The following is a 6,000-nucleotide window of genomic DNA, read 5'->3' as shown; positions in this document are numbered from 1 at the left end:
CCAAGACTCAGTCGTGCCATCCCCCATGATATTAGTCGCACAGAAGGCTTCCCTATTGGCACAGAAGTGACCTACAGGTGCTTTAATGGCTTTGTTAAAATCCCTGGAAAGTCGGACACTGTCGTTTGCCTTTCAAACTCAGAGTGGTCAGCCTTTGGAGAATTTTGTGGTGGTAAGTATTTTATTTTCTCTGGAACAAGTTTGCTCGGGCTATCCTTCACTGATGGAAATGTCAGACTTCCCCCACTGAATAGGCCTACTCAAAATTAGCTTTAATAACTAGTTTCAAGTTCCTTTCTGGATCAGTGACAATATACAATTAACCTGCTTATTCAAGAATCTTGTTGCAAAGCAATCTGTGAACATCCATCAGTGAGACGACTTGTGCTTGATTCAGGAATGTGCGGTTTAGAGCGACAGGAATGGGAAGTAATTTTCTATTTGAGTTTTGACTGCCCATAAATAAGTGGGGATGCCTCCATCCTTGGGGTGCTCAGACAGTTTTGCTGCATCATCTGACAAATATGAAATAAAACTGTTTCAGAAATGATTTACCTGCACAGTACCACTTATATTACAAAATTGCATAAGTGTCCCAGCCAATGGGAGCTGGGGGCATGGTGCCTGTGGGAGAGAGTCATGCGGAGCTGCTTGTGCATCTCCACCTAGGAGCTGGACCTGCTTCTGGCTGCTTCCGAGGCTCAGAATGGTTCGCGGTGCTAGGACAGGCAGGAAGCCTGCCTTAGCATCCCTGCTGCACCACTGACAGGGAGCCGCCCGAGGTAAGCTCATGCCCCAATCCCCAGCCAGGCATGAATGGCTGAGAGGAGGATGATTTTGTTCAGTCTGTGGCGACTGAGGTCGTGGAGAGGGAAAGATTTGCGAGGGAACACAAGCTCTGTATTTGCCCTGTGGAGTTTAAGCTACTGGCAGGGAATCAAAACGGGAGTTTTGTGAGTTGTCAATATAATGATTGCATCCAAAGCTGTGAGAGCAGATAGGATCCCAAAGACAGGATGCACAAAGAAAAGAGGGTGGGCCAAGGAGAGAATCGTGGCAGATTCTCACTGGTGGGGTGGGAGTGGGGGGAGTTGAAGGATCCACCAAACTAGACCCGAGAGTAGGAGATGGAAGAGTCAGGAGAAAAACCGTGAGCGGCTGGAGTGACAATAGCCAGTATATGATGGGATTGAAAGAAGTAGAAATGATTGATGCTGTCCAAGCAGGGACGGCTCCAGGCACCAGCACCCAAAGGCCTGCGGGGGAGAGTCGCACAGAGCCGATTGCGTCCCTCATGGCTCCAGGCACCAGTCGCCGTGAGGGTGGAAGAGTCAGGCAGCCTTCAGCAGCATGCCTGCGGGAGGTCCAACAGTCCCACGGCTTCAGCAGTAATTTGGTGGCAGGTACGCCGAAGCCACGGGACCGGCAGACCTCCTGCAGGCATGCCGCCAAAGGCTGCCTGACCACCGTGCTTAGGGTGGCAAAATACATAGAGCCACCCCTGTGTCCAAGGCACTAAGCAGTCAAGGAGAATGGGGTGGGGTAGAGGCCCTGGGAATTGTGTGAGACTTCAATAAAGTGGAGAGAATGGACACAGACTGGAGAGGTAACAAGGTTAGAGTTGAAGAAGACAAAAATGCTGTGGTGTAAACAGAATGGTCAGTTAGAATTGGAGATGAGGAGCAGGGGGGAAATCTGTCTCTCCCTTTCTACATGCTTCAATCTACTAATGCCTTTCTCTCTCTTAGCTCCTTCCTTTTCTTTTTTACTCCTTAGTTCATATCACCCACTGCTTGGAGCAGCACCCAGTGATCATTGTCCAAGTTGTTTGCCTTTGTTCCTTAAAAGTAATTTTAAAAAAATCTCCCTTCCCCTACATATTTTGTAAGGCGTCCTGCTCTAATGCTCATGTGCTGTTCTGTGGCTGTACTGTAATAGCTGCTGCAACCTCTAAATCATAAACTTTTGGGGCAGGGTACCTGTTATCTGTTTGCTACCTTTCACTTATGTTACAGAGTTGTGCACACTTAAGTTTTTTTTATATACATATATGTGTATGTGTATTTATATATAAATAGAAAGTTTAAGTACAATTTTTATGCCTATCTTTATAGCTAAATCTTTCAGACCCTGTATCTTTTTTGCTAGCTAGCTGTGGTGCCCCACCAAGGATCAGATCTGCTGTCTTAAGTGAGGAAGATGAGAAGAAGAATTACTTTCCTAATGGGACCACTGTGAGTTATGTCTGTCGCCCAGGATATGAGAGCACCAAACTGAGACCTGTCATTACTTGTCTTGAGAATTTAACATGGTCAGAAGCCCCTGAGTTCTGTAGAGGTAGGTGTCTTTTTTTTGTCACTTTTATCTCTCCATTGAGCGAGTGGCCCTCTGTGAGCAAATAGGAGTGTTTTCTGTTAAGCAGCTGATTCACATTTCAGCACCGGCTTGTCAATTTTAGTTTGAAAAACCCTTTTGTCAGATTTTGATGTTAAATTTCAATTAAGCTTTAAATGGAGAAAGCAAAGTGAGTGCTATTGAACGTTAGACAGTGCCTGCAGTAGTTTTCATTGTGTTCGTTGTGCTTCCCAGCAGCAATAGGAAATAAGGCAGTAAGGCAGTAAAGTTAATATCATACTGTGGTAAATATCCATTTAAAGATGGTGAGCACAGTATCCCTGGAAACTGTGAAGGAGAATAATAGTATTATTTCTGTTGTTGTTAAAATTCACACACATTTAAAAATTCTAGCCTCAGAGATCACTCATTCAGCATACAGTTCAACCAAACTGAATCACCGTATTAAAAATAAATGCAATATTTAATAACTAAGTGTATGGCAAAGTTATTCAAACACCGCAAAATACATAACAAAATTTAAATGATGAATGGCCTGCATTGTGAAGAATAGCATAAGTTTTGGCAAGACTTCCTATACTGAGTCTATATCTATTGTAGTCCATGCAAAACTCTACATTAATAGAGGATGAGAGGAAGGAGCCAACTGAGTGATCACCCTTAACCGCAGCTGCTTGCATGTATGTGTTGTGTTCTGTTTGACAAGCATAAGCTATATCTTAATACTGATGTGAATTTCTTGTGCAGTCTTAGGGTATGTCTACACTACGAAATTAGGTCAATTTTATAGAAGTCGATTTTTAGAAATCAGTTTTATACAGTCGATTGCGTATGTCCACACTAAGCGCATTGAGTTGGCGGAGTGCGTCCTCACTACCATGGCTAGCATCAACTTAGAGTGGTGCACTGTGGGTAGCTATCCCAAAGTTCCCACAATCTCCACTGCCCATTGGAATTCTGGGTTAAGCTCCCAATGCCTGATGGGACAAAAACATTGTTGCAGGTGGTTTTGGGTACATGTCGTCAGTCTCCCTTCCCTCCGTGAAAGCAATGGCAGACGATAGTTTCATGCCTTTTTTCTGCGCAGATGCCATACCACGGCAAGCGTGCAGCCCCCTCAGCTCAGCTGACCGACACCACTGCTGTTGTGTCCTGGGTGTTGCTGGCAGCAGACAGTGCAGTATGTCTGCAAACCATCATCATACACCGCTTCTGCTGCCACTCTGCTCTGCTGCTATTGCCTCGATAGCGAATTTCTCCATGTTTTCTGTCATAGGCTCTCGGGTACATGTGTTCTTCCTTGAGAAATGTGCGCGATGCTAACCATCGTCCTCCACTGCTTCTGCTGCAACTCTGCTTTCCTGCTCTCCTGCAGACGCCATACCATGGCAAGCATGGAGCCCACTAAGCTCACCGCTGCTGTTGTGAGCATTGTAAACACCTCACTTGTTATCCTGCAGTATGTGCAGAACCTGCAAAAGCAGGCGAGGAGGCGACGACAGCGCGATCACGTAGCATTGAGGACATGGACACAGACTTCTCTTCAAAGCATGGGCCCTGATGGACACAGACATTCCTGAAAGTACCAGATCTGGCAATTGGGACATCATGGCAGCGGTGGGGCAGGTTGATGCAGTGGAATGCCAATTCTGGGCCCAGTAAACAAGCAGAGACTGGTGGAATCACATAGTGTTGCAGGTATGGGATGATTCCCGGTGGCTGTGAAACTTTTGCATGCATAAGGACACTTTAATGGAACTGTGTGAGTTGCTTTCCCCCACCCTGAAGTGCAGGATGAAACCTGCCCTGACAGTTGAGAAGCGAGTGACGATAACCCTGTGGAAGCTTGCAATCAATTCAGAGTGAGTAAATCTACTGTGGGGGCTGCTGTGATCTAAGTAGCCAACGCAATCACTGAGCTGCTGCTATCAAGGGTAGTGACTTTGGGAAATGTGCAGGTCCTAGTGGATGGCTTTGCTGCAATGGGGTTCCTTAACTGTGGGGGGGCGATAGATGGAACCCATATCCCTATCTTGGGACCGGACCACCTTGGCAGCCAGTACATAAACCGCAAGGGGCACTTTTCAGTGGTGCTGCAAAGACTGGTGGATCACAAGGGACGTTTCACCAACATCAACATGGGATGCCCGGGAAAGGTGCATGATGCTCACATCTTCAGGAACTCTGGTCTTCTGGAAGAGCTTCAGGAAGAAACTTACTTCCCAGACCAGAAAATTACCCTTGGGGGTGTTGAAATGCCTACAGTTATCCTTGGGGACCCTGCCTACCCCTTAATGCCATGGCTCATGAAGCCATACACAGGCACCCTGGACAGTAGTAAGGAGCTGTTCAACTATAGGCTGAGCAAGTGCAGAATGGTGGTAGAATGTGCTTTTGGATGTTTAAAAGCTCGCTGGGTTGGATTACTGACTAGATTAGACCTCAGCAAAACCAATATTCCCATTGTTATTGCTGCTTGCTGTGTGCTCCACAATACCTGTGAAAGTAAGTGGGAGATATTTATGGCGGGATGGGAGGTTGAGACTAACCGTCTGTTGGCCAGTTACACACAGCCAGACACCAGGGCAATTAGAAGAGCACAGCTGGGCGCCCTGCGCATCAGAGAAGCTTTGAAAACCAGTTTCATGACTGGCCAGGCTATGGTGTGACAGTTCTCTGTTTCTCCTTGATGAAAACCCACCCCCTTGATTGACTCTACTTCCCTGTAAGCTAACCGACCTCCCCCCTTCGATCACCGCTTCCAGAGGCAATAAAGTCATTATTGTTCTAATATCATGCATTCTTCATTAATTCATAACACAAATGGAGGGAAAACTTACAAGGTAGCCCAGGAAGGACAAGGCCACACTACAGTTCAAAACTTATTGAATGCGAGCCTTCTGTTGCTTGGGTAATCCTCTGGGGAGGAGTGGTTGGGTGCCTGTAGCCTCCCCCTCACGTTCTTGGGAATCTGGGTGAGGAGGATATGGAACTTGAGGGGACGGGCAGATGGTTATACAGGGATTGCAGCAGCAGCCTGTGCTCCTGCTGCCTTTCCTGCAGCTCCACCAGATTCCTGAGCATATCAGTTTGCTCCCCCGTCTTGCCTCCTCTCAGCGTGCTCCTCGCTCCTCTCATCGTGTTCATTTAATGCTTTTCTGGACTCTGCCATTGTTTGCCTCCACATAGTCTGCTGATCTCTTTCAGTGCGGGAGCACTGCATGAGCTCTGAGAACATCTTGTTGCGAATGTGGGGTTTTTTGCCTTCTAATCTGTGCTAGCCTCTGGGATGGAGATGATAGGGGGAGCATAGAAACATTTGCAGCTGCAGGAGGAGAAAAAGGGAGAATAGTAATTAAAAAGATACCTTTTAGAGAACAAAGGGAAGACTATTTCACACTGAATCAAGCGATTCATACTACATAGCACATGTGCTTTTGGTACAAGGTCGCATTTTGCCTCTTATATTGAGTGCCTGCCGGTTTGGTGTGAGACGTCACACACACTCGGCTGAGCAACAGAATTTGGCTTGCAGGCAGCCTTGGTAAAGCAAAGGGTTTCGGCTTCTTCCACCTTCATAATATGTGGGAACGGTTTCAAACAGCAGCGCCCTGCTTTCCAATACCAAGCAAAGCCTGTTGGATT

General features: G+C 46.7%; 1 protein-coding gene and 1 long non-coding RNA gene across 5 annotated transcripts in view; both read left to right on the top strand.

Moving 5' to 3' along the window:
* The window catches only part of LOC116828710 (complement receptor type 1-like), a 306,270-nt gene that overhangs the window by 164,840 nt on the left and 135,430 nt on the right, over nt 1–6,000 (top strand). The gene's annotated exons all lie outside the window — the stretch shown is intronic.
* LOC142046726 (uncharacterized) lies at nt 7–3,892 on the top strand. The gene is made up of 3 exons (XR_012655705.1): nt 7–172; nt 2,149–2,337; nt 3,443–3,892. It is a non-coding gene; the product is annotated as an uncharacterized LOC142046726 (long non-coding RNA).

This window comes from Chelonoidis abingdonii, chromosome 4 (genome assembly GCF_003597395.2).
Source record: "Chelonoidis abingdonii isolate Lonesome George chromosome 4, CheloAbing_2.0, whole genome shotgun sequence".
Taxonomy (NCBI): domain Eukaryota; kingdom Metazoa; phylum Chordata; order Testudines; family Testudinidae; genus Chelonoidis; species Chelonoidis abingdonii.
The sequence above is the reverse complement of the archived record's forward strand: the minus strand, read 5'-3'. Positions and strand labels throughout refer to the sequence as shown.